General features: G+C 41.0%; 1 long non-coding RNA gene across 1 annotated transcript; it reads right to left on the bottom strand.

Annotated features, from left to right (window-relative positions):
* On the bottom strand, nt 1–23,940 carry LOC117244314. Its single transcript, XR_004497141.1, has 3 exons — nt 23,855–23,940; nt 19,756–19,876; nt 1–6,418 (listed from the first exon to the last, which is right to left on the bottom strand). It is a non-coding gene; the product is annotated as an uncharacterized LOC117244314 (long non-coding RNA).
* Between the last annotated feature and the right edge of the window lie 3,294 nt (nt 23,941–27,234).

The following is a 27,234-nucleotide window of genomic DNA, read 5'->3' as shown; positions in this document are numbered from 1 at the left end:
CTGTGGCAGATTATTAGAGATCAGCTTTCACTGCAGCTGCCTATACTGCACTTGACCTATGCAGTAAGAATTTGGTCCCCAAGCCTGCAAGTCAGGCACCCTTGCCTAGCTCTGATTTCTCTTAAACAATTTTAATTAAAGAAAGAAAGAAAAAAAGTGAACTGACAGTTATGAATAATGAAGTGGAAATGGGTTATGAGTACAATAAGAACTAATTAAGCAGTGAGGGTAGGAACACGCTGATTTTTTTTTTTTTGTCAGACTTTTAAATGAAATACATGTGCATTAAGGAGGGATTTAAATCTGCTACACACACTTTCCTTTACAACACAACTCATGGCAGCTGTTAGTCACATCACTTGATGCACTACTGCATCAGGCTTCAGACACCAGTGAACAGCTCGGGATGGGAACCTGTATGGGACACCATAGGAAATGATGCTGGAGAAGTTTGCTTTACCTTCTGTTAGAGATGTGCTTGCACATGTGTACGATGAACCTGTGGTACAGCAAGTACCATAAAGCTAAATCATTCCCAAATGCTAAGATGCTTCAGCCTGTTCTAATAAAAATATCCGTATTTCCCTAGCATGTTACTACTGAAGATGTGCAAATAACAATAGCAATATATTGCACCGCAACAAAAAATGAAATCACCGGCAAGGGACCATCCCACAGACCACCTGCAGATTATATATCATTTCTTTTCAGAAAAGTTGGAGCAGAGGGGAAAGGGGATTATTTTATTCCACAGAAACTGATGGCAGCAAGCTGAAAATGATACAGGCAATATTCATTCCTCATTCCCAAAGGGAGGAGCAATGGTCAGCTCAGAAAATTAAAAGGCTTTACTGAAGATTTTCCTGGAAGAATTCCTCCACAGGCTCCTTACTGCTGGTTTTGAGGCAAGGAACAGTAGGAGCCCTGAAAGAAGTGACAGAGACAGTAGCTGACCAAGTGGCCTGTGCCTGCCCTTACCCAGCACTGTGAGTTCCATCCTGTGTGGGTCTGCACTCATAGACTCCCACTCACGTGTGCATGGATGGCTGGGCGTTGCCCAAATATTACTGAGGGCTGGCTGCCTGCCTCCAAGCTTGAGACTGACTCCAGACTTCCCAGGTTCTTCAAAGCATCCCTCCAATTCCCTCACCCTGTGCTTGCTGCTTGTCCACACTGTGTTGGAGTTCATCATCTCTGGCAGAAAATGTCACTGAGCTGGAAGGTCTGGTAACACCCAAACAAACCATCTTTTTCCAATTGTCTTATGGAGCAGATTGTGTGACGTGGTTGCTGTGGAGACTGTCAGAGGCACAGCAGTATATCTGAGAACGAATCACTTCATACATTCCTTGCTTCTTACACATTTCCCTAAAGAAGTGCCAAGGACACAGGAGGCAGAGATAGGGGGATCTGTGACCTGAGCCACTGTGATGAGAGCAGTGGGCTGCACCTGATCCTTGGGTAGTGCCTTTGAGCCTGTGCTCCAATCTTCTCCCTGTACCTTTGCTCAGAGGGGTTCATATCCAAGAAAAAGCCTTGGGAAGCCCTTTGATAACCTGCATTCAGACTGTCACAAAATAATTTGGCCCATCTACGCAAAAAAATGTCTTTTTCCCCAAAATTGAAGGGCTGTATTTTCATGGGGCTCACTTGTGCACAGAAAGTCTCATTTATGAATTCACTACATGCAGTGAAAATGTGCCCTTTTTGTGAATAAAGCTCCGACTGTCTGCTAACAGTGCTAACACACTGACATCATTCTGCAAACATTTTCACGTAATACAGTCTCTGACAAGCTTTGTTTCCACTCGGGTCAAATTACTTGGAAAAATCACACTTTTCCCATTAAAGAATCATTTTCTCTTTAAGCAGTTTCCAGTGTACTCCACCCCACCAACTTCCAGTTGGAGCTGGCTCACTTCTCTCGGCCCAGTTCAATGGCCAGAGCCCACGCAGCTCTCAGTGCCAGGTCAGGTGGAAGCCAGGCAGATGCACTCATTTCAAATATTAATCAAGATTACAATTGCTTAAGCAATTTTAACTCTGACTACAGTCTCCAGCCAACAGAGGTTAGAAAGCTCAGCACTTTGGTGAACAAGTAACTTGGGGAGACTTACAAAGCAGCAGTTTTACTCCCTACATTTACCCAGAGATAGAAAGTCAGGTGAGCCTTGCACCAGGGTTATTTGAACAAGTAAAAGCATCTTAAGCTACCAAGTAAGGTCCATCTTTGCTGGTACACTCTGGGTATTTGATATTTTCTAACAGCACAATCCCACCTCACAGAGACCAGTTTGTGACACAAATAAACTGAGAGGAACAATTTTGCCTACAGTAGGAAGTTGTCACAAATATAAGTGGACTAGCAGCGAAGGCTTGATGAGTGCTTTGAAGATGAAGAGTGAAGTTAATTTGTTGCCATGTAAATTGTCCAGTGGCATATTTTCAGAAGAATGAAAGCTCTTTTTTGTGGTTGTGTGTTGAGCTGCACACTAGGTTGCAAAATGGAGCTACAGGAACAAATTAGCTTATTTCTGTATGTGTCTGCTTGAGAGTATCTGGAAATTCTGAGCTGGAAATCAAGTTCAATTCTAATTTTGACCAAATCTGTCCAAATTTTGGGAAGGCAACTTAACCAAAAACATCTCTGCTCAAAAATTCAGACATTAGTCCTTGTACATTTTCTTTTCTGCAGGAAAAAACTTGATTTCAAGAATTTTGGCTTGATTATTTTTGGTGTGACTAATGACCTCTGTGTCACTTCCCCTATGAAATTTTCACTCTGACACCTTTATACTTGATTCACTTCCTGAATTACTGAAAATGCTAAAGTCTTTTGTAAGTCAAAAGTCAAAATTCAAGCACCATCCACATGCAAACTTGTGTCTTTCAAAAAACTGTAAATGTGGACTCTTCAGTCTTCTCACAAAGATATATTTTGGTCCTAGAAATAATTTGCTTCCATTAGCTGTTATAATCTGCATTACTTTCCTTTTTTTCTTTTTTCTTTTTTCTTTTTTTTTTCTTTTTCTTTTTTCCTTTTTTCTTTTTTCTTTTTTTTTTTTTTAACACCAAAATACAACATATGTAATTTCATAGGGTCTTTGCCAGCTTAAAAAATGTATTTATTTTTATTACTTTTGCAGAAAACTGGTCATTTTGTTATCCCCAGTCTACAGATGGGAAAATGCAGCACAGATACTGTGAAGTGGGGATGCACTGGACTGATGGTGAGGCAGGGAGAGAACCTACACCTTCAGAATCTCAGTACGATGCTTCAACGTGAACTGAGCAAAGTTGTTCTGCCCAATATTTTTATAGGTCTGATGATGGCGTGAAGAGAGTGGAGTTCCCTTATAAAGTAATTTCTGTAGTCCATGCATCCTATGAAGTGGGAAGAAACATCAACTCAGTATAAACTACTTCAAGCAAGAAAAATAGCACTGTAGTAAGAGCTCTTTGCCATTCAAACAATTTTTTATTTTTTTTTTTTACTTTGTCTCCATTCTTTTCTGCACATTATTTGTACCTGCATTGCTACTCATATATCATTCTTCTAAATATCCTCTTGGGGAATAGATATGTACTTTCTCTGTTTCTTTTTATGTTACCAATGTTTAGAAGTTAGAATGTGCTCTTTTACCTAAAAAAAATATTGTCATAGGGTTGCTTCTACGCTAAGGTTGTTGCTATGTTAAAATGTGCTTTATTTCAATAAAAATTGTGAAGATGGATGCAGTGGTTGCTGCATAGACACATAACTTGTTTCCTTAAGGAAAAACAGAAGCCACACAGCAGGGATGAATGACATAGATACTGCACAGAAGCACAGGGAAAGAACCAGAAGCATCCTTTATTTATTTGTTATGAAAAAATCAATATGTTGTTTTAAATTCTTTGGGTTACACAGAGACAGGCAGGTGGGAAGAGAAGAAACAGAGGTGGGAGAGAAGAAAGGAGGAAAGTGGGAAAGGGGGAAAGAGGGAAGGAGGAAGGAAAGAAAAGGGAGGAAGGGAAGGAGGGAATATAGTTAGTCACTAAATCTGATCAAGGGACTGGCTTTCTAGGATGCACAGCAGAGATCTAAGGAGACATGAGGAATGTGATTTTGCCGTGGTGTTAAATGGCTTCCAGAACTGACCCTTGTCAAGTGACTACAACCATGGGCAAAGCAGGAATGCCACTTCCTTCACACATCTATGGAAACAGGCTGTAAGAACTCTACGTTTGAAGTGAAAAGTTCCTTTGGGCTGTCTGGCTGACTGTGATGTCAGTGATGGGCATTTGATCTTGCATTTTCAGCCTTTATCCAGGCTTGCACTGAGTAATCACATTGCTTTACAGAAAATCAGAGATATTCACATGGTGCTTTGCTAGAACACATTGAGGGGTCTTTAGTTAAACAGCTCTGTTTAAATTGAGCAACTGCTTCAGGATTCTTCGTGGATTCCATGACCCTCAGTGTTAACAAAGCATTTATGCTCAGCACAGGAAGTCAGAAAAAGAACCAAAACATATACAGATATAAGGTAATCAATTAAGGGTCCTTCCTCTTTGAATGCAAATCTCTGTCATCCATTTGTTTGACTCCTTTGGAGAGAAATTAACCACTCCTTAAAAGTGCATATTTCTTTCAAATTGCTCTAAAGGGACTCTAAAAGGATAATTCAGATTTAGAAATTTATATTATAGATGTCTGTAACTGAATCAGTCTTAACAGAGGCAGCAGAGGTTGTGCTGATAATATACTTTCTTGACTAAGCTGAGGAGATGTTTGTTAATGTCTTGAAGGTCCTGGCTCTTTAAGCTTATCCTCAGCATGCTTATCATCCCCTGGCAGCAATGAGTTCAGCTCAGGAACTCAGAAGTGCTTACAGCAGTTTGTTTTTTCCTAATGTTCTTCTGAGAGCACAGGATCTGGAACTGGGTGATACAGTGCCTGGTCTACCTGACAGGGCCCACCCTCTTACAAGGATCCCCAAAACACCAGGCTAATGTGACACTCACCCAACTCTCAGCTAAAACCCAGCTGTTCTGCAGTTTGGGACACCAAACTTCTGCCCAAATTGTCAGGAGTGTGCTGGCATCACCAGTCTGGTGGTAATCAAGGGGAAAGTCAGGTTCCTACCTAGTATCAAATCCATATACACCATCACAGGGGAAAGGAATAAGTTTCCTGTCTCCACCAGCTCACAGCTGGACTGAAAAATTAAGCTCCCATTTGCCTTTTCTCCCCACTCCTCCTTGATGTGCTTGACATGCTTGGCTGCCCTACCGTCTCTGGCTTGAGTTCCTTGCCCAAAGGCAGGACGGGCATTGGGGCACACAGCAGCAGTAGTGGCTGGGATGGCTTCTCCAAACCAAACCAACACAAAAAATCTCTGTGACATATACTTCCAGGTGCTGCTGACACCCCTAGAGGATTTGACTCCTGGAGATACAGCAAAGCTCCAAGAGCCACAGACTGTCCTTTGGCTTGTTGGGCTTGGCAGCAGCCCTGCAGGGCCACGCTTGCCAGTCACAGCACACATACCCTACCCAGCCCCAGAAATGTTTGGTTAGCTCAGTGCCCTGACAACTTTTGCTTTCAGACCCAGCTCCATCTTCCAGTAGAGACGTGTAAAGAACCCTTTCTGCTCTCATGTGACATAACATATGGGTGCTCTTGTGTATCACTCTTTTTCTTATCTGCTGTTGTGGGTATCAAAAAACCTGTTCTCACCCCTCAGCAAAATCTCCTGGCAATGCTCACAGGCTGGATGGTGCATTTGGCTCATAGACATTTCTCACCTATGTTGCTGCAGGACACACCACAAAGTCCCCTGGGATGTGTCAGGCTGAGGTGGTCCACTCCTAGTGAGGCTACACCCCAAATTCACTCAGTTCAGTCAGCCAAGATTGTACAACACTCAGAAATATGAGTCTTGCCTGAATTTGCCCTCAATAGACACCAGAGTTAAAGGCATCCTTTCACCTCTCTACTACAACCCTTCGAATTATTTAAGAAGAAACAGAAATCCTTTCTCGTTAAAGAGCCCCAAAAAGGTGTGCAACATGATACAGTCCCATGTGAGCAGGATTTCCTGCCTGACATCTGAACATTGCTTAAGAATTATTTAGCCTATTTTTCCTTCTAGCATGTAACATGAAGTTTTCCATTTGTTACTACTTACAAACAAGTATCATGACTAATTTGACAAATAACTCCAGATTGAATACCTCTGCTGGAATTCTTCTTTAAAGACTACGTCATTCTGGACTAGTTGTTGAAGGAGAAACAACATCCTTGACAACAGATAGAGAGGAGCTCTTAGTTCTCATTAGGAATTAAATAGATTTCTTCTATACCTGTATCATGGTTTAATCCTGGCTGGCAACACAGCCACTTCCCCACTTGCCCTGCTGGAATGGGGGAGACCTGAGAAAGATAAAAGTGAGAAAGCTTGTGGGTTGCAATAAAGACAATTTAATAAATAAAGCAAAAGCTGTGCAGACAAGCAAAGCCAAACAAGGAATTTATTCACTTCTTCCCATGGGCAGGCAGGTGTTCAGCCCTCTCCAGCAAAGCTGGGCCCCATCACATGTAACAGTGGTTTGGGAAGACAAATGCCGTCGCTGCAAATGTCCCTCCCATCCTCCTTCTTCCCACAGCTTTATCTGCTGAGACACCACATGGTCTGCAATATCCTTTGGTCAGTGCAGGTCAGCTGTTCTGGCTGTGTCCCCTCCCAAGTCCTTGCACATCCCCAACCTCCTCCTGTCATGGTGCGCTGAGGAGCAGAAAAGGCCTTGACTTTGCAAGCCCTGCTCAACAATAACTAAAACATTGCTGTGTTATCAACACTCTTTCCAGAAAAATCCAAAACAGCCCTATACTAGCTACCACGAAGAAGATTAACTCTGCCCCAGCCAAAACCAGCACAACCCTTGCCCCCAGGTTTGCTTATATACATGGATGAAATTTTGTCCCCACAGATCAGAGAAATCAGTGGGAATTCCAGTTGCCAAAGTGAAAGGTTTGAGAATCAACCCAAGATGAAAATTATGTTTTTCCAGGGTAATTGTAAATTATCAATGGAAGAAGGCAAGCCTGAGATTTGTCTTTGAAGAGAGGCTTTCCTGAAGAAAATTGTCTTAATTTTCCTTTAACTATGTATATCAATAATGAATACAAGACTAGCAGTCTAGTCCCATGATACTGAATAAATTACTACCCACTGGATCATAAATCAAGTGTTTGCATAATTTGGCTATTTACAAATCAAGTCTCAGTCCAGAAACCGCTTTTTCCCAATGCAGTCATTGTAGTTAAGCGAATACTTGGAAAACACACAAGATCTCATCTATTTATCAGTTTCTTTTCAAACAGCTGTTCATATCTGTAGTAAAAGGGAAGATGCAAAATGTTCTTGGACTTTATTCAAAATATGAAAATTATCATAGTAACAGTGGGAACAACAAAAACCTCATGAAGGGGATCCAGCTTCTGGCTCTCAGGATACAGATGCCATTGAAATAGAGTCTTCCAGGAGGATGTTTTGGTAGCACAAAGCCAGAGCACCTTTTCCTGGCCAAAGGGTGGCTGCATATGGAGCAGCTGGCACATCTGATGGCTCATGCCCAGCTCTGTCCTTGCCTGCAAAAAACAGTCTTGCAAGTTGCTCTCCACTTCTGGAAGGGCACTAGTAACATAGGCTGCTTCCCTCAAAAGCTAATCTAATGAAGGGTTTTGCTGCTGGAAAAAAAGTGTGCTGAGGGACTTATGGAAGTTGGGCCAGGACTTACTCCAAAGATGGTATTGACCTGAATTCCCTCAAATGTACCTGTCAGAAGACAGGGGGTGACTCTGGAGAGTTTCTATCTTTCCTTACACTCAGTACAGGAGTTTCACTCTGCTCAGATATCCAGTTATGGGCCAGAGTCTGCTCGGAGTGGGCGTGCACCCCACATCCAGAGTGTTGCAGTATGCTGCTTTTCCACCCGCCTAAATGGCAGGGCAAGGACCAAAGCAAAGAGTCAGCTTGCTTGGAAGCTGTGCCTCCAACCTCATTCCAAACAGATATGTAGAACCATAATATTGTACTTAGAAATACATTTGAGTTTCCGTGGTCATTTTTAGATGCAATAAACTAATGAGAGCCATGAAAGCTGGAATCGGCCACTGTTCTCATTTCCAAGATAAACATCTTAAAATACATTATGAACAAAATAAAGCAGACCAAGTTGCTAGTAAGGTTTCCAAGTGTAGGTGGCTTGTTTTGAAGTTCCATTAATGCTTTTAAATTTGTTTTGGTGCCAGCCTGCAAAGCAAAAATATTCCAAGAGATAACATAAAGGTACATAGTCAAAGGAAGAATAAACCCATTATTCATCTACTGCAAGGCATTTGGCCACAATGAAGTAAGAGATGGAGAATGGAAAGTTGTTGACGTGTCCGGAAGATGGAGATTATTTTGTGGAGTGTAGCACAAAGTTTAGTGCTATCTATTAAAAAAAAAAAGAGAAAAGATTGCTGGGTTGTGGGAGAAGGAAACCAGCTACCCATAAGACAGAGGAAGCTCTATAGTCACAGCAATGTGATCCTGGGTTAATTTATCCAAGTTAACCAGTGTGCAGCCATGCCCTTGGGCAGGATACACAAGATATTTACTTCTCACACCTGCAAACCTCTTTCCACCTCCTCTGGAACAACCATAAAACCCCCAGTAAAAAAAGAACACCTACAACTATAAGATACTAGAGGATGTAAATATTCTAATTTTTAAAAAAATTCTGTTCATTACCAGGTAATTTCAACTTCCAGAGGAGCCTAGGAAGTGACCCACAACTTGCACTAACATCAGCAATCCATTCAAATCTAACTGAGGAGGAAAAAGAACTGCAAAGCTAAGGCTCAAAATGAAACATATGAACAGGTTATAGGAGTCCCATTGAGAAACATTCAGCATCACAAGGCTCCTGGGAAAAGAGCAGCTGCCAATACTTGAATAATACAGCTACTATTTGCAATTCCTACATCTCAGCTTATCTTTAATTTAACTTAATTTAGTTTTAAGAATAAAGAATTAATCTGCTTAACAAGGAATTTAAATCCAAGACTGCTGGATTATTGACTTATAAAATATAAGCTTTCACAGAAATAAAGGGAAAGGAATGTCTGGCTCTTTGGAATCTAACAAGGGCAAAAACATAAAAAATGGAAAGTTCAAATTTTATTGAATGACTGTATCTTGTTTTCTTAATTTTATATATATATATGTGTATATATAAAAATACATACATATATATATAACAAATTACATATATATATATATATATATATATATGATTTGTCTATAGCTAAGTCAGCATACTTTATAGCAACATTTAAGAAAGGACTAGTATTCATGAAACTTCTTTCTAATTTTATTGTTATTAAAAGCCATGCTCAATAACTTTGTCAGTCCTGCATGAGTGTCTCACTGCAAAACACACTCTATTCTTCTGGCTCACATCTATGGTACTAGACACAATAAACTAACAAATTAAATAATAGATAACAAGAGTTGTCCAAATCTGATTTTGCTGTGATTTTTTGATACTGCTAATCTCCAACAGCAGAACAGCATTACAGCTGAAGATCTGTAAATGAGAATATACTCTCAGTGTTTGCTGGGGGAGCACATCTCCAGTCCCTCCTGAGGTGTGAGCTGGCTTTTGCTGCCTGCTGGGAACAGCCAGCTTGCCAAAGGAATCCCTCCACCCCCAGATCCTGCAGGGAATACCTGGAGAAAAACAAAAGGAGGGTTCAAGAAGGGGTCTGAAGGTCTGACACTTATGCTCAAATGAGTCTGTGCAAACTTTCCTGATGATAACAAGTCTCAAGCTTTGGCCAGTTATAACAAAGCTGAAGGCTCCCTGGCTGAAGGCCTGTGCTCTCAGGGAAGCAAGGAGTGTTCCAGTGCAGCTACACAGCTGATCCCAACACAGCAACTCTCCACAGATTTTCCTTCCCCAAAATTAAGTCCAGAAGATCATTTTCAGCTGTGCCCTGACAGTGATTCAACACATACATCTAAAACCACTGAGCATCAGGTCTTAGAGTTCTAATTTTTGAAAGAGTTCTTGATTAATGCACTGTTGATAAATAAAATTGTTATGCTAACACAGCATTTGGTCACTAACTCATTAGGCTGTGACCCCTCACCTGTGCCTCAGGACTGTGCAGTGAATCAAGCTCCAACCCATCCAGTTTCCTATGGCCTTGGGGCTGTGGGGCTGGATCCTGGAGGCAGCACCACAGGTATTGTCAGATGATGCTCTTCTGCTGAACCTTTACTGTCTGAGTCATTTACCATTCTGAGAAGCAGGTCTAAGAGGCTTGTTTTACAGACATGGTGGAAAGGACAGCAGTAGAGGAGAGACAGCAGGATTTTCAGAGGCTGTTTATCCAGAGCTGAGAAAGTGCATGAAAAGGTCCAAAAGTGGCACTTAAGATTTAGAGTAATCCCTCTGCTCTCCAGTGCCCTGAATGGAACTTCATTAGTTTGTGCAGCATGCCTACCAAACAGGTGTCTGAATTAGTTATATAGTTTTATTATTACAATAGTAATACTGATGTTAAAATGGTCAGTGAATGTTAATTTCCAAGAACATATTTTGAGGTGGATCAGTTTCTGACTTCCAGTGCATTGTGCTATAAATTCCAATACCTAGCTGAGTTATTGCTGGTTTACACCAGTATAACAGAGCAGATTTTGGTCTGGATACAGCCTGATGAGCAGTAATCACCTCCTTTTGCTCCCATAACACAAGCCCCATCACTCCAGCTAATGGAAAATTTTCATCCATTTTGATTAATGTGCAATTCTTGCTCAGGACTAATTTAGACCATGCAGTGCTGAGAAGGTTCTAGCCTGACCTTTCAAACACACCTGGGGGGGCCCTTTGGAGAGGAGCAATTTATTTTATCTGTAGTTACCACAATTCCATTTCTGTGGAAATGCTGTGTCCACTCACATACAGTTGAACACAAAATAAGAATTGGAAAAATGAGGTTTTAGAGTTATTTGCCCAAGAAATAGTTCAGCATTTCAAGTTCCCTACTTGAATAGTTTATATCTGCCATGCATGTGTGTTTTAGCATGCAGAGATTTATATTTCAAACCTGAACCACAAATTCATCTCCAGTAATCATCAATCTTTGGTAAACTCAAATCTGAACTTCCATCTCATTAAAAAAAGCTGAACCCAGGTGGGGTTTTGCCTGGTTTTATGTTTCATTGTAAAAACACTGCATGCTCATGCTCAGAACTACTCAGTGAACCAGCCTTTAGCAGGCAAGGCTCTTTCCTAGTGGTCAGGGAAATAAGGTTCTGCTCAGCAGGGATGACAACTGCACGGGTTTCTCTCCTTCTTTAAAATACTTATCCTAGGACTGTCAACATTTATTGTCAAAACTAGAACTTTTTACTTATCCTAACATCTGAAGATATTGTGGTTTCTAAGCTGACACTTGGCTTACAGGTCTTCTCCATCATTTTCTAGATCACACTTTCAGTTGATAGGCAGGATTTGAGTGCTTAACTCCACTGATCTGCATCTGACATCTCCAGGTGGAGACAGCAGAGTCTCTGCAGCATAACTGCATTACTAAAACTCTCTCAGGGTCAGGGTCTTACTGTTTGCCTCTGGTACTCTCAGATTCTTCCTAATAAAAATTTCCAGGAATATACTCTGGCACAAATTAGAACATTAACACCCTCCCAAGACATTGATTCTTGATTTTTCTCACTTCTGCACAAGAAATAACATTTTGTTTTGTTGGTTTGCATGTAAAAGCTGAGATTTTAAAATTACTATTAATATTGTTATTTGAAAAGCCAAAGAAGAGAATTTTCAAAATATTTTAGGATGCTAGGACATATAATCCAGTTTATTCAGATTGGTGAAAGATGTTTAAACCAAAGTGGGATATTTGACAGGCTTTGGAATCATGGTCAAAAGTGTGTCCCTCTTCAGTACCAGGTTAGAAGCAAGTTAGAGCAGCAAAATCTGCCTTTGTATTTCAAACACACCAAAAGGTATTCAGACCACACCACTGAAAAAGCAGAAGTATCTATGAAGAGTAAGGCTACATCCTGTGTTTTATATGCCTCTTTATAAGGCTGACCATAGGGGAGAAGAAAAAAAGAAAAAGCTGTTTTAAGTCTTCTTATTCTTGTTAATGTGGATTTTCACTGATACAAAAGTGGAATTTGTCTTTGGCAAAGGGAATAACACTGTCATCTACCTTCTGTGCCTGGAGAAGAGAGCTCTTCTCTGAAGAGTTTTCCTTAAGAATAATTACCCAAGACCAAGCTCTCTTGCAGGATTGACTTTTGCAGTGCTTTCTAGTCTGTGGTATGGCTATACCCCATCTGTATCACAGGCCAGTCCACAGAATAAAGAAAATTTTGTTCTAAATAAGGTCATTATTCAATTAACTGCAAGTTATCAGTGTGCCATAATGCCAATGCTGTAAATCTGACATTCCAGAAAAAGGAACTGTAGTCCTGTTCAGGATTAAAGGTGCTTTCTGGGATTTGTTTGCTGACTGGTTCCTGAGACTGTGGTACACAACTTTACCCATGAAGAGCAAGATACCATTCGTGGAGTATCTGAGCCATTGGCCTGTAAGAAGTTTGCTTTGAAAATACTGTGTTTGTAACAACTATAAATATTTCAGTCTACATTTTAGTGGGGCTGTAGCTGCAGCTTAGATAAACTGATTTTAGACCATTTACCAAAGAAAAATATTTGAAACTTGCATGGCTGATAATAGTCTTTGGCTCAGGCTTTTTGGCCATTGTTACTGACTTCAAGGTCTGACTGCTGAAATCTAGTTTGAGGGGAGGAAAGAAAAGAGGAGACAAAACGCGGCAAAAAGCCTGGCAGGCATAAATTTTGCTTTTCAGAATGTCTGTGCTTGCAATCAGCAGCCCAAAAAGTTCTGCTATGATCATCAAGAGATGATGTCTATCAATCAGTCTTTAAACACTGCCCATTAGGTTCTCTTGTTGAGGATGTAACTGAATCTACAATTCCCTGAAGGCTGCTTTCAGCCCATTTTACAGCCAAAGGAGAAAAAAGGGAAGTTCTTTTGCTTTCCAATACATTAAATGGTGTGGATCAAAGAGATTAGTATCATGGCCTAAAAAGTTATTTTTTAGAGATATAATAGAATCTATACTGCTACTTTTTTTTCCCCCCATGGAATAGTTTAGGATATAAATCAAGTCACATAGTATTGATATGTAATATATTTGCAGATGTCACCCCTTAGCATAAAGACCCGATTGCTAAGTGTTTTATATTCTGGTACTGTAGGATTTTATACATTCATGCAAAATGCATTATATTATTCTCTGAGTTTAGATTTTTTCCAGATGACAGGTGTTACTTTTATGATGCCCTGAATGGAATGACAGAGTAAACTGCCCTGATTTATACTCCACCACCACCAGTGATACTGCTGTCACGACTGCTGCTCTTTCTCATTACACAACGTCATGCACTCCCTTGCCTAGCACTGAAATAAGTTGCAGCATTCCCAAATGCCAGCACCACGAGTTGATTCCCATCGTGTGTCTTGCTCATTCACCCTGGGAACTTTTCTGTTTCAGACCTTGGTCTATAGCTCCTCTTACGGATGGTTTCCATTCCGTTGCCTTATCTGGGGTATACACGGTATCTCATTCTTCATTTTAGATGGACTGTTTGGAGACAAGCACCAAAACAATAAATCATGGGGCTAGGTTATTTTTAGGCCACATTTCCGAATCAACATTGAGACTTTTTCTGAAGAACCTGCACAAGGAACTTATTGTGTGCATACACAAATAAATGACACAATTCAATGGTTTAATACTATCTGCCAAGTTAAACTACTGCAGAGCAGCTGTGTACATTTAAAATGATCCCTGGCACTTCTGAAGAGTTCATAAATCAGCAGCAACATACTTTCTTCCAATTAAGAGAGTTAAAGGAAAAATCAGAAATTAATGTGTCTAGGACATAAATGACATCCCTATACACTTGTGAATATGTATCTGAAGAAAAAAAAAAAAAGAAACCACTGCTCTTTACATTACTAGGACTATAATAGTTTTTAAATGCCCATTTTGTAAGTGTTTCAGTTGTCAGAAGCATTGTTTTAAGGAGGCTTGCTTGAAGCAAGCCAGTGATATTAACCCAAATCTATTGAAGAAATGAACAACAATCAGCCAAGCCCAGAAGTACTACACCAGTGCCTCAAACTGAGGCTCCTTCCAATAAGACTAACATGAGAAATACACCCTGTACGGGCAGTAACAAGTCATCTTTTAGAACTCACTCTGAAAGCAATTACTAAAATACTACTTATTGCTCTAAAGAATCACATTGTCTAGTTCCACTGTCTAAACTTTCCTGACAATCTGCTGGCATCATTTGAATGTCCAAAGGGCACAGAGGGGAAGCCATATGAGGAGCAGCTGAGATCACTTGGTCTGCTCAGCCGGGAGAAGAGGAGACTGAGGGGAGACCTCATTGCAGTTACAACTTCCTTGTGAGGGGAAGAGGAGGGGCAGGCACTGATATCTCCTCTTTGGTGACCAGTGACAGGACCTGAGGGAATGGCCTGAATTTGTGTCAGAGGAGATTTTGCTTGGGTATCAGGAAAAGGTTCTTCATCCAAAGGGTGTTTGGGAGGCCCCAGGGAAGTGGCCACAGCACCAAGCCTGACAGAGCTCAAGAAGCATTTGGAGAAGGTTCCTAGGCACATGGTGTGACTCTTGGGGCTGTTTTGTGCAGGGCCGGGAGATGGATTCAATGAGTCTTGCAAGTCCCTTCCAGCTCAGGATACTCTGTGATTCTGTGGTCAGCAGCAACCACCACACAACTGCTCAGTGACTGCGCCATTGGCTCTTGCACTCTGCTACAGCATGCACTGTAGAAATGCAAAGGAGATAACAAGCAGCACTGAATCTTTACCACCCATGGCAGTCTCTTCTATTTGCACTTCTTGCCACTTCTTGCCTCCTCACCGTCTTCCTGTGTCTTTTCACAACAGTTATTTTGTCTCTTGGCTGTAGCTGGATCTTCTTCCCAACCACATTTGACATAGTTTTTGGCTACAAGCATCAAAAATATATATTTACTTCTAGTTTAGACCTCACTAAAGGAGGCAGAAGGAAGAATAAGTGCATTAATAAAAATACTTAAAAGTTAAAAAAACCCTCTCTCTAAAACAATGTTATGTAGAAACCAATACCCATCTGACTACCTGCCCTTCGTCTCCAGGAGATCATTCAGGTATATATCAGAAAACTCCAATCAAAACAACCTTGATTCACCCCACTCTTCACTGAATGGTGTCAGCAACAATGGTGTCCAGCGCTGCAGGACATGCAGCTCTTGCACAGATGCAATTTGAGGAACACGTAGGTTGGAAGGCAACACCTAGAACATCCTCCTGCTCAAAGAAGGCTGTTAGAGCAGGTAGTCAACACCTTTTCCAACCAGGTTTTCAGTATTTCCAAAGACAGGGATTGTACAACCTGCTCCAGGGTCTGACAACTCCTTATACTGAGCTGGGATTTCCTGTTTTCCAGTTTGTGTCTGTTGCCTGTCATCCTTCTGCTCTGCACACCCGAGAGAGGACTCCATTTTCTTTATACCTTCCTGTTAGGAAGTGATTCCCAGCAGTGGGCATCACAGAATTGAATTTCATTATTACAGTTAGTTTACTCAAAATCTACTATTTCCATTTAAATACTTCCTAGGATCCATAATTGTTTCTCTCCACACTCCAGAGAAAGGATATCTCCTTTCACTCTGTGCTCTGGCGGAGTGGAGAATTGATACATGCCTAATTGCCAGTGTGTCTGGGGCAGGCTTGAATCTGCTTCCTGTTAACTAAACCATCATTGCACATTGGAAACACAGAATAGATGTTAAAGTGTGTCCTCTTGTTTTAAGCTTATAGTAATGCAGACCATTTTTGTGGTAAACCAAGTGTGGAATGGATAAGATTTGGAGGACTGGGAGACAAGTCTGGGTCAATGCTGCTGCATATTGCCATAATGAGTCATAACAAGATTTAGCTGTAACTCTTCAACTAGTACATAAAAATTTCAGCATAGTATGATGCTAATTTAATAAGAAATAAAAGACTGGCTTTAATACAGATTTGTAAAAGGCTTTGCAAAAATGCTGTATCACTTGATTCTTTCATGGCATTATTTCCTCTGCCAGCTGTCTCTGGTGACAACGATACGTTTGACAATTCACACAAGGAGACTTTAGGCCTGGAAAACTCTAGGAACTGAACAACGAGACATTTCCAGCTAACAGCGTAACCCTCTGGAAACCTGACAAACATTCAGGACTGCTATAATACACTTTGCAGGTTCTTCACGGCTCACATTCATTTGACAACAAATAATTCCCATTCTTCAGGTTAAAGTTGATTTATGCACATAATGTGTGGATGTTATGTGCATACACTTCAGGGGGCGAGTCAGGTGAATCACACCCACCAGCTGGAAACATGCCAACACATCAGCATGTCCCTCAGGCCTTCTGTGGAGGGAATACTGCACATTAAAATAAACGGTTTTCATAACTAAGGCTCTCCCCCATCACTGTACTCTTTTCCAGCCTCTGCAGGAGCAGTCAGAGGATTTGCCTCTTCCATGGTTATGGGGACAGACCAGTCATGGTGATATGAAAATGATTGCTATCACCTTTGTGTGGTTTCCCCTCCACCTTGGATCTAGTCAACAGAAGTTTCCAGAGGGAGCATCCTGTGATCAGCAAACCAGACTGGGTAATGATGAGAAAGCTAAGGCACTTTGTAAATTTCCAGCGACAGAGAAGTGGATAGGCTCAGTGTGTCAGTAGTACAAAAGCAGTGGACAGGGCTGAGACAAGAAATGGGCTTAGACATCTCAGTCCCCACTGTTAGATCCCTTTTTCAGCTGCAGCTTGCCCAGAATGTAATACATTAGTACCCTGGTACCCCTACAACTTATCAGGTCTGATCTGAACGGCACTGAACTGCTTTGCTTGGCCACAGATAATCAGTTTTTCACTCAGCTGAGCTTAGCACCTCCTGCACTCTAGCCAAAATGCCACTGAAGTGGTAGGCCAGGTCAGGAAATAGCATGGAAATCAGAGGTCAGGTGATGCACTTTTATTTAGGTACAAAATTGTGATTCTCTGCTCAGCTGAGCCATGTAGCATCAAGCTCAACAGTCTTCCTGCTTTTTAAAACTTTTTAAAATTCCCTGGCAGCTATATCTGCCAGGATTTCAGGAGGACTCAGCTCACCTGTCAACCAGACAGAGAAACTAGCATCCAGAGAAATTAGTGCCCAGAGAAGATGCTGCAGGAAGCCCACAAAACCACAAACTAGCCTGTTGCCAGGCTTTGATTCCTCACAAGCAACAGTGCAAATTGCCAGATGGTGACTTTAGGGGCTTCTCTCCTAGGGCAACCCAGCTTTCTCTGTGCACAGCCTGGGAGGATGGAGAGCATGGCAATTGTTCCAGAGAGCAGGCGCCTCAAACTCCACCAGCTAGGTCCTCTTCTGGCCCTAACACTTCAGAATCAATCCTAAGTGTTAGGGCCAGAAAAATCCCCCTTGGGAACCAAAAAAAAACAACCAAACACCTACAGTTTAATGTGATAAAATGTTTCATACTTTCCAGTAACTAAATGAGTAGGAAATGGAAGAATTTCCATTCTGGAGAGTTAAGGAATTGTTATTAGTAAATGCAAGTTATGCTGCAGAGTTTAAATTTCTGAGGAAGTCTGTGTTTATCTTGGGGAAGATAGTAGAGCTGATCTGTTTTCTAGATTTTTGTGGCCCTGATGAAGTAATATTTTGCAAATGTTGTTTACAGTTTCTGTCTTACAATACTATGCTGTACTATGTGTATATATATATGTATATGTATACATATATCTCCTTAACTAGACATTGTATAAGGAATCCATATAGGATGTGAAAAGCTAAAAATACTTTTGCAGAATATACATCTTACTTTGCCAGTAAGTATCTGACATAGATAAGAGATTTATATTATGTTTTTATGGTTATTTTTTTACTTTACAGTCACAGCCAGCAGGTTTAAAAGACAAAATTTTAGTTAAAGCACAAAGTATGCAGACTTCCACATGAAGAGTAGTATGATAAACACAAAATGCTTTCAAACTACCTTAATTTTGCCCAATTTTAAAAAAGGACACACTTCATAGCTGTAGAGCAGCAAATGGCTAGATGGAAAGAAAATTCCACCAACTATTTTATCAGCTGGCTGCCATTCTCTGTATGTGAGCCAATAAAAATGGAGAATTTTATTGAGAAGCAATAATTTCCTCTATATCAACTCTTGCAAGCTCTATTACATCAAACCCCAAATGTGCTCACAGAAACAAAACACCCTTTTAAATGTTTTCCCAAGATATGATGCAGCCATTCCATCTATCATTTGGACCCCACTATTTTAACCAAACATGCTCATATCGAGGAGGCAGAGGTCTGAGCTGCAGATAGCACAGCTATGCAGAAGGACTACAAGCTTTGTAAGGCTTTACATAATTTGTTTGTTTGTTTTTAATTTTGGGGCTCAACATAGTGAGCTACCTTGGATGTGCTGTAACACAGCTCTAAAAGGTAATGGCAGGAAGAGCAAAATTTTATTGAACAGCTCTTGTTACACAGGGAAGGGATGTGAAAAGGTTTTCAACACAGGAAGCCAAAGACACCCTCTTGACCAGGGGCAACACTTCAAACCTAATGAAACACAAGTTAGCTGACTAGAAGAGCACCTGCATATTCCCAGAACCATTAAGCTGTTGGTCTCTGGGAACCAAAATGGAAGTCAATTTTTGATGGCTTTGGAAGGCATTAGAGAGGGCCTGCAACCATTTATGCCTTTACTGTAAAGCTTTGCTGATGTGCCAAATTTAAATAATCTCCCATTTTGCAGTTGGCTGAGATGGGCAAGAGGCTGTCTCTTTGACTTTGGTTTCATCTGACTACAATAAATGAATCCATTCTTTGTTTATATATATTTTTCATCCATACAAAACTGCACTAACTCTGCAGACACTCAAAGGCCTCTGGAACCCAAGTTGAGGAGTTTGGTGGAAGACAAAGCTGCGCTGACTGAACCCACGGAAACCATGAAATGACCCAAGTCAGTGCCAGGCAAATGTTGAGTTATCTCACCTGAAAAACTTCATCCAGCTCTTGTTCTCATTCTAGCTGCTTACCACCAAACTACCCATCAGGAAACAGTCCCAAACCCTGACTGGGTCCTGGAACTACATGTCAGTAGCTGCTCAACAGCCAAGGTGGTGGGAAGTCACACTATGTCCTAATAGGAATGTACCCAGGAAACTGAGCCTAGGCTCAAGAATTTACACTTGCTTTGATTTACCAAAGAGTAAACCCTCAGTCAGCATTCTTTCTTTGAAGAATAGAGGCAAGGACACAACTTTTTTACAATATTTGTGGTCAAATATTTATCTCCATCAGAAGAACACCCTCAAACCTGGGAAAATATGCAGCAGGAAAATATGTCCTTCTTTGTCTTTCAATCAAATGTTTTTAATGCAGTTGAAGCAGTCATCAATAAGTGAACGTTGATCATAAGAGGAGAAGGAAAACAGCTGTGGACACCAACATGAACAGCCCTGCTGTATCTCCTCATTTAACGATCCCCTGCTTTTGCACTTGATATTTACCTCTTTGAAGGTGAGTCCCATCCCCCAGTGATGCATCCTCCTTTCTTCTTCTTGCAGACTCAATATACATGATAAGGTTCATTAGTCAGAGTTTTCCCCAGTTTGTCTGCAGCTGGCATTTCTGTATAACAGAAAATGAAATAAACCATACAGTGGTCCCAAAACTAAAGTTCCAGCAGTATGTAAGCAGAGTAGTACTTTGTTTTCTCAAGGGTACCTAGCCTGACACTGGGGACAGGGGGATGGAGCCCTATCACTGAATCCCTGATCTGTCTTTACAAAGGTCCCCAGTGATTGATTTTAAGAGGTTCTGGCTTTGTTTTAGCTTGACTTTGAGCCTCTATTTCCTGGTGAAATAGGTCTCTCAAGGAGCACTGGCAGCCTCAGTGCTGTCTCTGCACTGATCATTGTTGGTAACTGCAGTGCCACTGGCAGGAGAGGGTAAGCAGTGGGAGTGAGAGCAGCTGCCATCCTGCTGTGCCTGGGCAGAGAGAGATGAAGAGGAGGTTCTACAAACACTGGACTTGGGTGTTGCTTTCTCTTCACTAAATTGGGCCAGATTTAGACACACGGTGTTCTGAAGGAAAAAAGTTCAAAAAATTAAAAATGAAAGGAGTTTCTGCAGAAAAATGTTGAAATTAAATATTCTGCCTTTTCAAATGTTTCCATTATGTTCTTGACTGAAAACATTGCTAGGAATTTAACCTAAAGCCTCAGATAGTTTCAGTCAATCCAAACCTGCATTTCAGGGAATAGAGATACCTAACATATGTCAGTGCAAGGCTGCTGACCATTTTTCCCAACAGAATACTGGAGCTCTCATATGTCACTGAGAGCTTAGAGTATAACAAATTTCTTTTTGTTTTTAGCAATTTCCTTTAGTGCTCAGTGAATTACCTTGTCACACATTCAACAACTTGTTTTCATATTGCTACAAGCAATTCTGCCAGATGAAATTAATGTAGTAAAGTGTATTCTCAGTTTTTATTAAGCTCTCTTGGCTGAGGAAATATCAATATTTAGTAGGAAGATGGGGGAGGGAATGTAAGCACAAAGGTTTCACTTTTCTCTCTTGTATCTAAAAAAAAAAAAAAAAAAAAATTTAAAGTATTTAGTTTTATGAATGACAGATCAATTCAGATGACTGGCCAGATTCTGCTGAGTACCAATTGCAATCACAAAAATTTCAGGCTTTTTATGCTTTGAAGTTAACAGAGCTGGCACAGGCAGTACCATAAAAAGAAGCAAATAACCTGAAAGAAATGTAAGGGTCACAAATACTGTTTAATGATGTGACTTTGGAGACGCCTATGTGAACAAAGTAATTAAAACCCAGGCAGTAGGGAGAACAGGAAGAAAACTGAGAAGGAGTAATTAATTTAAAATATTATGATGCTTCTCACTGCAAATTTTGTGATTTTCACAACACAGCAGAAGCTCAAAGTAGTGCCTTGTACCTTCAGGATGCTGATCTCTGCAGGATATAGACACCTACCCAATAAAATATATATAATAGATGAATAAAAGAAACAATTGTTTCTACTTCAGCATGATGGTGTGATGGTGAACTTTGATGGCATCCTAGTAAAACACATAACATTTATTGCTGTGATAAACTGCTCTTGAGGGAGTGATTTCCCTGCCCTCCCAGCTGGAGCTGTCGTGCTGCAATGACAGAGTGGGTAAGGAAGGGACGGAACAATAGAGAAGTCAAGGAGCTGGAGCCTGACCTTAACAGAGTGGGTGGCATTTGCTGCAGTCCAGAAAAGCAAATAACTCACTCAAAGGTGATAGATTTTACTGGGGAGTGGAAATAACAAAGCTGAGAAATAAAGTGGAGCAAACATGGTATGAAAGCATATTAAAGTAATTGAAGGAGGGGATTTACTTTTCAATGGATTCAGCTGTTCAGGAGAGAGAGAGAGGAAAAGCAAAAGAGGGGTGAGAGAACAGAGGAAAGAGGAACAGAAAAAGGAAAAAGAGAGAAGAATAAAAATGGGGAAAGAAGGAAAAATGAAAAAAAAAGAAAAAAATGAAAACAAGGCTCACAACTTCAAGGTGTTCTTGATTAAATGCATCACTCAGTGACACGTCCAAAACACACCAACCCACTTCATGGAACACCTCGCCTGACAGCAAGGGTGTAATTGAGTAGTTGGAACTGGAAAATTTGTTTCTGTTTTCCCTTTTTGAGACTAGGGTCTGCAGGGAACTACGGCCTACAGGAGCAACATCATCCGTGGCCTCCATCTCAGCCAAGAACATGCAGGAGCAAATCCAGGTTTTAAAAGCAGAGGGAAATTTGTTAAAACTTTCTCTTTTTGCACATGCGTGTGTGTAGAGCAACTACCTGTCTGTTTTACTCATTCTTTCCCATTGCCCCGTTTTCCTGAGCAGGAAAAAGGCTAGAGTTCTACCCACTGATCTCAAAAATTTAGAGTTGCTGTGGTACTAGTGACTTTAACCCAGTTGCATTTGCTGTGTGCAGACAAAACATGGTTGCCATGTGCACGTTGGGAACTTGAAAAGGTGTCAGCTTTACAAAGCTGAAATAAATCAATGACCTGACTGACTAAAGAGTGGTATTGTTCAAGGATATTCCATTTGCTTAGCAAAATATCACAGACTGATAGGAAAAAGTAATCTGATTGAAAGGAGACATGGAAGTTCCAATAAGTTTCAGATATGCAAAGAAAATTTAAAAAAAAAAAGCATCAGTGTAGTCAAGTTATAAATTTATATCTCTCATAACTGAGTTAAAAAGGAAGGTAGGAAAATTGATAAAGTATCCATTGTCTATTCTGCAGGGGCTTTTTTTCTAAAATGTGTATAATAAAAGATTCTTTCACTCAGTTTGAGGTACTTTTATGGCTCCTGTTCATATTGCACTAAAGTGCTTCAAAATAGAAAGGTATTTAATTTTACAATGTACATTTGAGAAGCAGATGTCTCTTTTGCCTCCATGTTACAGCGGGGAAAACGCTACAGAAATATTCTGAGTCGATGTCAGATGGGATACATCCACTGATAAAGCACGATGAAACTGGAAATTTCTGGGTGAGAATGTGATTTGCTAGTCACCCTTTCCCCAGGAATAAAAACAACTGCCTGTTTGAATCCATTATTATTATTATTATTATTATTATTATTATTATTATTATTGCTACTACTACTAATATACAAAGGTGTTGCTGGAGACTACAGATATCCAAATGTCTTTAGACCAGCAGACAGGAGAGAGCTGATGCATAACACATTGATAAGGCATGACAGCTTATACATTAAAACATTTTTAATTCCTAGAGGATAAGGACCATGAAGAAGCTGTGTAGATTCCAGTGCCTTGTGGCATGAATCAAACCTAAAGATGGACTTTAGGTTGACTGAAAAGAATTCAAAGTAGTGTTACACACTATGACTGGCAAATTGTCATAATTTTCAGATTGTTCCTTAGTTGGGGTGATGAAAACCAGGGGCTGTGCTAATGGTCACTGAAGGAGTCATCAGATTAGATGTTTCTAAGCACATTGAAAAGTTTTAACTTCTTTCTGTTCTAGACAGAATGGTAGGGCAGGGGAATTACTCATTAAGTCATGTAATTAATTATAAGGATATGGCCATATACCTCTGCTGTATAATAGTGCCATAATTATTATTTTTTTCTTAAAGCAGTGTCTCTCAAAAAGCTCAGTGGCGACCAGCAGCTTTCTCATCTCACATCCTGCTCCATCCTCTTCCTCCCCAGGCTCTGAGGCAGGAGAACTCAGCCACCAGGATGCTCTGGAACAGGCTGCAGCTCCCCTACCACCAGACTATGCCACTGTGCCATAGTGCCACCAGGGGTGGTCTCCCCTTCCTCAGTGGCAGACCTGACCCAAATATCCTGTCTTTAAAGGAGAGAGGGTTAATGTTAGTTGGGACTGGGGGACAGAACATTTGGGGAAGCCCAGTGAAAGCCAAGGCAAACACACCTGAGAGGTGCTGCTCCCCAGGATGCCCAGAGGCTCATTGCAAAACTCCTTCTCACACCCTTGTCTCTATCCTCCTTTTCCCTTACCTGCTAGCTTTGAGAATCCCACTTGTAAGAATATTATCCTACCTTTTTTATTGCAATTACCCTGCAGGTCATCAGCAGGCTCCTTGTCCTCCACTGAAAAACATAGCGTGGTATGAACAACCTCTTCTGGAGAAGGAAAAAGAGGAGAGATGATCACAGCAGCACAGAGATGGGATGTTCAGTTCTGTGCACATCTAAGAGGAGCATGATTTCCAGCTGCAGCAAGACAGCATTTTTATTTTTGCATCTCTAGATTACATTAAGGCATCTTGAGCTGGAGAGGCTGTGCTAGCAAGTTGTTCATTCATTTGTGCAAACTACAGACACCCACCAGGCACAGAGTTCCTGCAAGACTCCTTCCCTTTTGATCCCAACCCCAAATGATGTGCTGCAGGTACACAGCATAGCTCTGTAAACACCATCACTCAAATCAGCACTTTTTCTGTCCAGTTCATATAATTTCCTTTTTTTTTCATAATTTTAAATTCTGTACTTTAAAAATGTATGTGCTTACATATATATACATATTTATTTGCCAGAGTAATTTTTATTAATGAATCCTTTATGTCTTACAACTCCTGCAGAGCTGATAATTTGCTAGAAAAATTAGAACAGAAGTATCCCATAGAAAGCTTTAAAACCAATTTCCAAATTGTTTTTTGCCTTTGTACACAGTCATACAAAGACTTTGAGTGTGCCAGTTGTTTGAAGCAAGTTCTTTTAATCTTTTCCTCTGTACCAGAACCAAATCTGCACCCAGTCTGAGCTGCACCAATAGCTGTGACTACTTAGGTAAGTCATATAATACCATCTTCTCTATCCAGCAAAAAAAGCACTTCTCTGTGGAAGAAAGACATAAATCTCCCCAGAGAGTAAATTTCAAACCTCTGGGATGCTGGATCGCCTGAATGCTTGCTGAAAGCAGACATAAAATAAAGAGCCTGCATTTAGGAATGGCACAGAGGGTTGAGGCAGCTCCTTCTCCCTCCTGCTCAGCTTGCTCCAGGTATTGTTCAGCCTTGGACACACTGACTATCTCAGGGAACTTGTCCTCTCTGATCTGGGCTGGCAAAATTGTTCTGGGCTCTGGCCCCTCAGCAGGACCCCCTGGAGCAGAGGGTGCTGCAGGTGAGGTTTCACACCTGAGTAAGACACAGCCCCTCCTTCTCAGCCACCAACCAACTTGTCTTGCAGGGGAAGGCTCAGAATGGTGGGGTAGTTTTCCCTTCCTGGTGGAAGGTGGATACATTTCTCTGTCAGAACCACTACACTGCAGCCACTTTTAATATTATGTGTGTGCACATGTTCAGTAGGTCCTTGTGAATGCCACAGTGAGACTGTGATAGAAAGTACATATAAACCAAAATACGCAAAATAAGTAATTTTTCATAATTCAATATGACATCCTTCCTTTAATTTAAACCTAATCAGGGAATAAGAAACTAAAAACAGCTGTAAGCATTCACATTACATCTCTCCAGGGAAATGTACATAAAGTTAGGATTTGTTTTCACCCAATGGAAATGTTGCGATTTCACACAGCCACTCTTTTTGTTTAAGCTGCTTCTTTATTACATTTTCCATAACAGAATTTACAGTCTCCACAAAACAAAAAGCAATTCCATAGCATTTTCCTTGCCTTACCTTCTCCTGCTCGAAACATGAAAAGATTAAACACATAAGTGTTTCTAGTAATCTGGCTATCTCAGCCATAAATTCAACAGGCAGGAAAGATTTTATTTTTTTTTTATCGGTAAGATGTGCCTGAAAACTGTGCATGGCCCAGCATGATACACACATTTCCTTTTCTTTCTTTATTTTTTTAACAATTCACACACTAAATAAGCTTTTAGGAAACCACATCCAAAGGCGTTTTAAAGCTCTCTCCTCTCACATACATCAATCCTGGCCGGCAGCGCAGAATTAAAATGCGTGCTGAGCTCAGAAAAGAACACTTCCAAAGCTTAAAATGTTCCACCGAGCATTCCAGTAGGGAGAGCACGAGGGAATGCGAGCCCTCCCAGCACAAAAGGACACGGCCCCCAGACCAGAATCCAACAATTCCTCAGCTGTTGAAGGGAGCAGGGAGGGGCCTGGCCGCAGTGTGAGACAAGCAGAAGCCTGTATCCTCTGCATCCAGCGGGAAGCAATAATCTGATTACAGCCCTCAGCCCCTCTGAAAGTTGGTCACTAATGAAAGTTTTAAGAAAAGTGCTCTGCTGCTGAAGCTCACTCAGATAAAGCGCTCAGTATTTGGGAACAGTGATGCCTCATGAGTCCAAAGGTAATGCCAGCAACAACCTCTTAATCTGTACATAATAATCAGGCAGAGTGAAAGGCTGACCCAAGGCAAAGTTTAATGATCAAGGCTGGCAATTAGAGCTATTGGTAACAATTAGTTTTTCTGCAAATGTGCTTTCCATGGTGGGAAGTGTAACTATTAAATTTCCAGACATTTTAAACTACATTATTTTAAAAAATGTGACATTATCATCTATAAATACTGCATGAGGCCATTACCTGAAGTTAAATGCAGGAGTACTGGCAAGATCTTGCAGAAAAAGGCAGCAGATGCAATTGTGACATTTGGCTATGATCACAGAAAACACAAGTGTTTTCTTCTTTGAGTACAGGAGGAACTTGGGGAAAAATAAATGTCCCTCACAACAAAAGAGTTTGAACATGACCTTGTAGAGGAAGGAAATCATAAAGTTACAAATTGGCTCTCTCACCTGAGAGCTAAGAGTGGTGCTGTCCAGGTTTAGAGGAGGACAGACAGGACTTGCCAGAGTAATCCCCCAGAGCAAATACCTGCTTAAGTCAAGACAAGCACATAAACAGGGTCCACATGTTGTCCTTTGAGATGTGGGAGCCCAGGAGCGTGACTTCCAACACCTTGGGTGCAAGGCAGGGGGAATTTGCAGCCACTGACTTTCAGGGGGGCATCAAACATGGCTGGATACTCCTCTCCACGCCTGAGATGCTGGCTCTTCAGGGTTGCAGCCAGATTATACCAAGGCTTTGAATTTCTGACACACTCAGGACAGAGAGTGGGGGATGAAGATGTCCCTCACACTTGGCAGCACAAACAGCACCCCCCTGTCCTGTGTCAGTGTGATGAAATCCTCCTGGAAGCCGCTGGGGCAGCACCGTGTACCTCTTACTGTGCACCTGTAATAGTAATGTTGAAACTGAAGTGTTGACATGCTTTTCATTAGGACAAAAATGTGATTGTTGGTTGGAGTACAAGAAAGTTGTGGGAGGAAGTGGGAATTAGGCAGTAGAAGGAAAAAAAAGAGAAAGACACCAGCTAAGAAAGGCCTGGCTTTGCCCTGTTTTTAACAATTGCCCAGTCAGTATTTTAGGGTTTCTATACATGCATCATAAAACTGATAAACTTTTCTTTTGTGTTTTTGGAACCT

This window comes from Parus major, chromosome 4, assembly GCF_001522545.3.
Source record: "Parus major isolate Abel chromosome 4, Parus_major1.1, whole genome shotgun sequence".
In the NCBI taxonomy this organism is placed as follows: Eukaryota; Metazoa; Chordata; class Aves; order Passeriformes; family Paridae; genus Parus; species Parus major.
Note: the sequence above shows the minus strand (reverse complement) of the source record. Positions and strands in the feature narration are given on the sequence as shown.